This window comes from Benincasa hispida, chromosome 9, assembly GCF_027475165.1.
Source record: "Benincasa hispida cultivar pf3 chromosome 9, pf3_genome.v1.1, whole genome shotgun sequence".
NCBI classification, from domain to species: Eukaryota; Viridiplantae; Streptophyta; class Magnoliopsida; order Cucurbitales; family Cucurbitaceae; genus Benincasa; species Benincasa hispida.
This window is the reverse complement of record NC_143486.1, coordinates 27,103,687-27,112,001: the sequence shown is the minus strand read 5'-3', so window position 1 is coordinate 27,112,001 and position 8,315 is coordinate 27,103,687.

Below are 8,315 nucleotides of genomic sequence, written 5' to 3'. Positions count from 1 at the left end.
CTTAAAATGCATTATAAAGAGAGTTTGAAAGAAAGCTAACAAACCCATAACTTCTAGAAATATTTTATGAGGTGACTATCTTAAAGTTAAGTTGACTCTAGTATATATGAAAGACATAGAAGCATACTTTTCATCATTGAAATCGTACTTGGCAAAGAAACAATATGCGATGATTCACTAAATTTATCTATGTCATATGATTACGGTAATCAAAGAGAATGCGGTGATAAAAATTGTAAAGACTAACATGTGATGCGATAGAGCAAAATTTGAAATAAGGATAAGGAAAAATACACCCCCAAATTTGCGTTGTTGCCCACATTGTGTATTGACGCATCCATCTTTGCGGCGATCTCTCTTCTTTGGATTGCGGTGATGGAGGGAGATAATTTGTTGCTTCATGTAGCATCTCCACAATCCTGTGCTTTAATCGTTATAAACAAACAAAGAGAGGGTCAAATGATTTTAAACAAAACAACAAGTTTTTTTTTTTTTTTTGAATAAAAACAGTGTAGATAGATAGTCAGTAAAACAAAGTAATTGCGATAATAGATAATAACGAGTAAGATAAACGTTCATGAAGTATTTGATGCAAGAAAAGGATATTCAAAAGGATTGTGTGTCTGATGAGGTTGAATCATATAATACTCAAAGACCATTTATTCCAGGCTGGTTTGTTCATGTCCATGGTGGCTTTTCTCTCTTTTCTTTGTCCTCTGGGATCTTTACTGCCTTAATTCGGAGTTTTTCCCCATGAATGCTCATTACAATTTCCCCATTGCATACATCAATTTGAGTACAACCAGTTAAAAGGAATGGTCGTCCCAATATGATGGGCGCATCTTCGTCCGCTTTATAATCCAAAACGAGGAAGTCTGCCGGTAAGATGAATTTATCGATTGAAATTGCGACATTTTTCAACTCTTCTTCAGGGTGTATTCGGGATCTGTTAGTGAGCAGGAGAGTTTCCTTTGTGGGCGTAAGTGTGCTGGCATTCAATTGTTTGAAGATTGATAGTGGCATTATGTTTATACTTGCCCCAAGATCGCATAGTGCTTGGCCACTGTAGGTCCCTTCGATAGAGCATCGAATCGTGAAGATTCTTGGGTCGCCCATTTTAGGTGGGATCATAGCATTTTGCGTTGTAGTCACTATTGCGATCTTTCCTTCCTCATTTTATTCCTCTTTCAGTTTTTGCGGAGTTGCTGATGGTTGGACTTCTTCTGTTTCAAGATCTAGAGGCTTAAAGGTGGACGCAACTTTAGGGTCTATTTTCTTGGGCTTCTCCAAACTATAGGTCAACGGGTCTTCGGTTATCACCGCATTCAAGTTGGTCGCGATGGGCTTCTCCCCTACTTTCGCAATCATGTTGTCACTTAGCAAGGAGACTACTAAGCATTGTTCCTTCCCGTTACCCGCAGCATTGCGAGGGAGCTCAGTTGAGCTTGACAACGCTCCTTGCGGTCTACTTTTCAGCTCGCCCACAATTTGTCCCATTTGGATTTCGAGATTTCTAATGGATGTAGCTTGATTCTGAAGCACTCATTCGTTTTTCTCAATGTATTGTTTTAACAAGCTCTCTAAGGATGAAGATTGTGGTGATTGTGAGCTGCTAGCTTCGCTATGCGATGGACCGTTATTTTGCAGAAAAAATCCAAGTGGCTTTCCTTTTTGTGCCACAGGTTAAAAGTTTTGTTGTTTATTTTTCCACGCAAATTTTGGGTGGTTTCGTCACCTGGGGTTATATGTATTGGAATAGGGATTATCTCTCATGAAGCATACTGACTGCGGTTTTGTTGGGCATTCCTCCATCGGGCGAGCATCTCCGCAAATGACACCACTTGCGGTCGTTTGAGTAATTGCATTGACCTGCCCTTTCTTCGCTCTCGTATTATTAATTGCGATGCCTTGTATTAAACTCATCATCGTAGTCATTTAATTTTGCAGGGATACAATGGCCCCATTGTTTGCATCATTTTCTTTTATCCTTAATCTCTGATCGTTTTCCCGCCAATCCTCGTGATTTTTGGAAATGCGATCAAGTATACTCTTTGCCTCCTCATATGTTTTGTTGAGCAGGCCACCAGTGGCTGCCGCATTGGCAACGATCTGCGAAGAAGAATTCAGTCCTTGGTAAATCTTCATTTAAAGGCAGTCTGGTAAGCCATTGTGTGGACAGTCTCTTACCAGCCGCTTGAACCTCGTCCAAGCATCGCTGAGTGATTCATCATCTTCTTGTTCAAAATTTGTTATTAATTTCATTCTCCTAGCGTTCTCAGTTGGTGGGAAATACTTCTTCATAAACGTTTCCACCACCTCATTGGGTTTTATGTCCTAAAACTCGTAGTTTGTAAATTAATAAACATATTCTGTTTTGTTTTTCGATAAAATTGTTATTGAAATTGTAATCTTGAATCCAATAAACTAAGGTCCTGAATAAGGTTGGGCGCCTTATTCTAGGGACACTATAGATGCGGTCCACTTTATAGTTAGTACAAACGATGTGATTCTAAATCGTTTATATAGAGATATGTGAGTGGGGGCATCTTATGCAATAAGTTTGCATAAGACTGAACCATAAAATAGTCACTTTTTACGTTCTAAATGTCGTTTTATATATAAAACTGACTATTTCGTTAATTGATGACCTAGGTAACTTAATCTTAATCCTGAGCTAACTATAAACTCTTGTTCACTCAGAATTATCCTTAGATCTGCATAGGTGAGGGCAGCTCATCATCGCTGGCCCAATAAGCCTCCCATTTCAGGGGTAAGATCGGGTGGATAGCTGGGAACATAGGGTGCAAGACAGAATTCACTCCTACCCGTTATAGGGATAGTAGATAGGTTGTTCTCTTTAGTACTGAATCTAGGTCTTGAACAAGGGGCCTCACCCTCTCTTTGGCCTGAGAGGGATTCGGTTTATAGGTCGGACCTTAATCCAATTGTTCATTAGAGGATCAGTGGAACTTAAGGAACAAGATGTAATCTTGGGGGTAAAATGGTTTTTATGACCCAGTCGAGATTACGAACAACCTGTGAAGGATTAGCTTACTAATCCTGGTTATATCAAATGGACACAAATATATCTATAGTGAGGGGAGTGCAACTACGGGACTATAGTGGAATGACCCATTAGTTCACGAATGTTGATTAGCTCCGTCTAAAGAGTTTAGCTAGCTAATCTCGGATCGTTGGAGCCCATGAACTATAGGTCCATTAGGTTGCCCTACTAGCTCATATGGAATAAACTTAGAACAGTATGATAAAATAATTCGAATTGTTCGAATTAGGTGAAGAGAGAGAAATCGACAAGTATATGTGATATAGTAGTCGGGTTTTCAGTTTAGAGATACAGCTTTAACATTTAAATATGATTTAAATATCAAGAATATGAATACGTTCATATTCGGAAGCTCGGAAATAATGAAAATGGTCAAAGATGTAAAAAGTCGAAGAGTTGACTTTTTGACTTTGAAAAGTCAAACTTTGACCGACCTTATATTCAAATGTGATTTGAATTTCGAGAAAATAAATGCGGATTCATGCTCGGGAGGTAAAAATTAGTCAACATGGAAAAAATCATAAAATGTCAAAATGTTGACTTTTGGTCAAAGTTTGACTTTGACCAAATGACTATTTTGCCCTTTGACTATAGTTAGTGGGAAAATCCAAACTTTTGTTAGATAATTCCACTAACAAAATAGTGGGCTAGGTGTTGGCTTATAGTGGAGACATTAAACCTACTAAGATAGTGGATTATAGGTGTTGAGTTTTTATGGATTTGGTTCATGCAATTGTTGCATGGTTTTTTCTATAAAATGGGCTTTCATTTTGAATGAAAAGAGTTTTTCCAATTTTGCCAAATTGTTTTCTAAAATTGGGCTGAAAAAAAACCCAAACCCTACCCAAATTCCATCTTCTTTTCCATCTCTTTCTCTCTCTCAGGTTCTTTATCCACCGGGTCCCACAATCCGGTTCTGAGTCCAGAGGATAGTAGGTCAACTCTAGTGGTAATCCGGAAGAGTTCGAGTCAAGATTCAACGAGGAAAAGCGGTTTTCGGGAGCTTCAAAGGTAGTTTTTAATTACTATTTTTCCTTTAATTGCATGCATCTTTTCCTTTAAATTAAAAACAATTTGAGTGTAATTAGGTCTTTATTCCGCTGCGTATATCTCGAGTTCCATCACACCTGTTCCCATGAAGTTATCTCTCTCGGTTCGAGAGAATATGCCCATTTCCTAGCCTGATCACAGAGAGAAAATGGGAACAAAGTTAGTCTAACTTCTTCGGTAGAGATGTTCGGGAACACAAAAGTATTGCAGATTTCAATAAAGCTTCGGAGGTGGGCGTGCGGGTCTTCGCCACGCCTTCCTCCGAACTGTCCTACAGTCTGGATCATCTGCAGCATCACCGGGTTCATTTCGAATATACTTCCGTCGAGGGCAGGCCTCATGATTCACGAAGAGAAATCATAGAGATTTGGCGATGCATAGTCCCTAATGGGTCTATTGTGATCGTTTGCCAACAGGATTGGATTCGCCATGACATTGTTATCATTTGGTGCTCCATTTTCGGGCTACTCCACCATCTCTTCTTTATCTGATTGTGGTTGTTGTTGGCGGTCTCTCAGTCTCTGTCTAAATGTCCTCTCAATCTCCAAGTCGTAATTCGCCAGAGATTGAGAGTCTGCAAAGAAATTAGAAAAATTATCGTTAGCACTCTATTTTGCCGAAGTCCCCGGTAACGGCGCAAAAAACATGATGCTTAATTTTATGAAGTGGAATGTGGATGATATATGTTGATGAAATTGTGTTGTGCACTCAAGTTTCCTCAGCAGAATCCAAGTGTAAATTCCTCTGAGTTTCCTGGTAAGTCCAGGATCAAACACAGGGACTTGTGAAAACAGATTGCGTTGATAATTTTTATGAAAGCCTTGCGATAACCAAATAAATAAATTGTTGGTTTGTTGTTGATTGCGTTAATGAAGAAAATAAACAAAATGCGATAGATTTGAGAAAACTTAGTTGTGTGATAGATGTACTGAGTATGCGATGAACGGGTTGAGAAAATCTTTAGCTAGCGTTACTTGGGAGTTCGTCAGACTATGCGATCATGCTACCATCATGCACAGCAAGTCATTTTCCAATGCAAATGCGATGCTCCTAAGTCCAGGACACATGTGTTGAATGCAAAAGTGTCCATAGAGCTTATCCCTAAGTCTCTACTTTTGTCCTATGCGATGATGCAAGATGCATAAAAGCAAAGTGACCGCATACAATCGTATCTTATCTCTAAGATGCATGTGATGCGTTGATAACAAATAGTGCTCATTCCTAAGCTCCTATCTCTTGATTATGCGTTCTAATCTAACTCTCTCGAGCCTAGATTCTAACCTTACCTTCCCAAGTCTAGATCCTGTCCTTAGACTATCCTTCCGAGTATCTCTAATGGACGAATGAAGCATACATAATACAAGATAATCGCATAGCATAAAGATTCCCTAGTTGTGCGAGCTAAATGCTTCTCAATCCATTTAACTAATTTAGCTACTCATGCGTAAATAACAGAGAGTGAACAAATATAGAGAAATATATTCCATTTCGATAAATGAGTGGAGTACAAAATGACAATGGAAGTTAAAGGTAGAGAGCCTGGTAGCAATTCCTTGCTGACCGAGGCTTTTACACTGTAATCTCTATTCGTATCTAAAGATGTTCCCGCTTCCATAAGCGTCGACCCTCTCTCTGTCCTTGAAGCTTCCGACGCTCTCCCAAGCTTACTGGAACGATCTATCGGCATAACCTTCTCTCTCACATCCGCTTTAAAACGAAAGAAAACTATGAACAAGGGCGTGCGAACTTGTGGAACAAAGAATAGTGAACTGGTGAACCCTTTTTCCGAAGGATGCCTCTGGTATTTATAGAACATCTAAGGTAAATAGTGGCTTATCTCTCATGATTGTACAGATGGAACGTCTTTAATTACTGACTAATGTGTCGAATATTTGTCATCGAAAAGCTGAATGTACTTGTGATCGTTATTGACTATCAACTTAATTCGGATTCGACTGTTATAAACTTTCTGTCCCATCACGATTAATTAGCCTTTCACTTAGATGTGCCCATCAAGTTGTGCTGACCAGGTTGCAACGATCCTTCTCGGGCGAATGTTTGCGAGCACAATCATCGCAAAGCCTTGCAGTGAAGTTGCGCTCGACTGATGATTTTCTATGATCGCAATTCTTGCATTGCATCAACGCATATTCTACACAAAAATACAAAAATCAAGTGCTCTAATGTGATGAATGCATGCGACCGCAATATTATGAAATTGATGCTTAATGGACGCAAATTAATATATTTCATCAACGCAATCCAACATTGTTTAAGAACTTAGCACTATGATAACATGCATTTCTGCTTGTTATCACTAAGGTATGGGGTAAATCGTTTACCATATCGTGTGGCATTGGTTGCATGATCGTGTAGGCGCTAGAGGTAGGCGATCATAGTTGGAGCATACGATGATCGTTTTTTAGTTGAAGGCGCATGCTAGACGATCGCGTAGTTAGCAAGCTTCATCGCTTAGTTAGTACCTATGCGATCACACGTATGCGATACGGAGATGATAGCTAAGCGATCGCTTAGGCGATGGTGCTTCGCGGCATTGTAGTCGTTTAGACGATCATGGAAGGGGGCATCGTGCGGAGCGCGCTAAGCGATCGTGTACTTCAGGCTTCATCGCTTAGTAAAGTTACACGATCGTGTTGTAATGGCTAAACGATCGTTTGGATTTTTCTAGACGATCGTATAGTAATGCTAAACGATCGTTTAACTCTAGAAGCATTGGTAAGCAATAGAATGAAAGGTTTGTTTTATCGTGTAGACGATCGTAGGGTCTTTGTACACGATGGATGGTTGTAGAAGCGATGCTTTGTCGAGCGGTTCAAGACCCGATTCACCTGTTTGAACTGGAGACTCCTTGTCTTTGTAATAGTTAGCTTTTTCTTTTGTGTTTTAAGGCAATTTAACCCGGTTCATCAACTTTTATTGCTTATACATGTGATGTATGGTTCTTATATGTCAAAGTATTTGTCATATAGTTAAAAACCCACCTTAGTTTGTGCAATTACTCATGCATCATGTATTATAAATGTTATAATATTGTATGAAGAATTACTTGAAAGCATGCGCATGCATCATGAAATAAAAGAGTTATATTTTGCATGCATTGAGCATTATCATGCATCATCCTTTTATTATAAATGTTATAGTCTAAGGGTGAATGGAAGTATGTTTTGTTTGTTTCGTTGCGGTTTTGTATAAGTGTTATATAAAAGAAGTAACAATGAATGGATAATGCATTGAGCATGACATTTAGGCCGTTTATAAGTGTTATGAATACCTTACACGTGTTAGCTTCGTGTTGTGGTAGTTGTTTCCGTTTATAAGTGTTATAAAAGAAATTAGACCTAAAATCAATAATTCAGAGTTGCATGGAAACTTAGGGTGAACTCAAGTTTTTTAAAAGGGTTTTAAAATTGGATTGGGATAGACCTAAGTTCAAGTGGTTCTAAAGAGTTTAGTAACCTAGATTAATCTTTTAAAATCGGTTTAATGGGATTAAATTGGTTGGAATAAAAGATTAAATTTGTTCTAAACCTATCTATAAGGGATCTTTTATCTAAGGCAGGTTCTGGCTAGGCTGGGGTTCTTAAGTTGACGGAAACGTAACACCCCTATCCGGGAACCTCTCTGGAAAGGTGAATTAGATATATTTTCAACAAGCATGCGACGTTTTGGTCAAAGACTCCGTTAAAGAGTTTAATGGATGATGATCAAAAGTTGTTCAACTATCCAAAGTAAATGTTACTCTTCGGAAAATCTAAAAGTCACTTAGTTAAAATCCTTAGCCGTGTTTTTTTCTAAGTAAACTAAACCCTAGGTTATAAAATACTCAGTGAGAGGAGGAGGCGTATCAGATATATCTATGATTCCACTCACGTTTCTTCTTGTATGTTCATACCGTGAGATTAGTGCTTGGCCTCGAGATGCCCCAGGATGCATCCCCCTTCAGATGGTGTTTGCATGAGTCAATATCAAGGTGGACGGAGAGAGTATTTATAGTAAGTGGGTGAAGGGTGTGTGCCAACACGTCCTATGGTCTCTGTCATTGGTTCACACCGTGAGATCATTTTGTACGCCCTCGTGCCGCCTTCGATGTGGCCCCCTTCGGATGGGTTTTGTGCAGTTGGTCAATATCAAGGTGAACTCTAGAAATGGATAGGGTCGCTTTAGGTTTTGCCCCAATCGG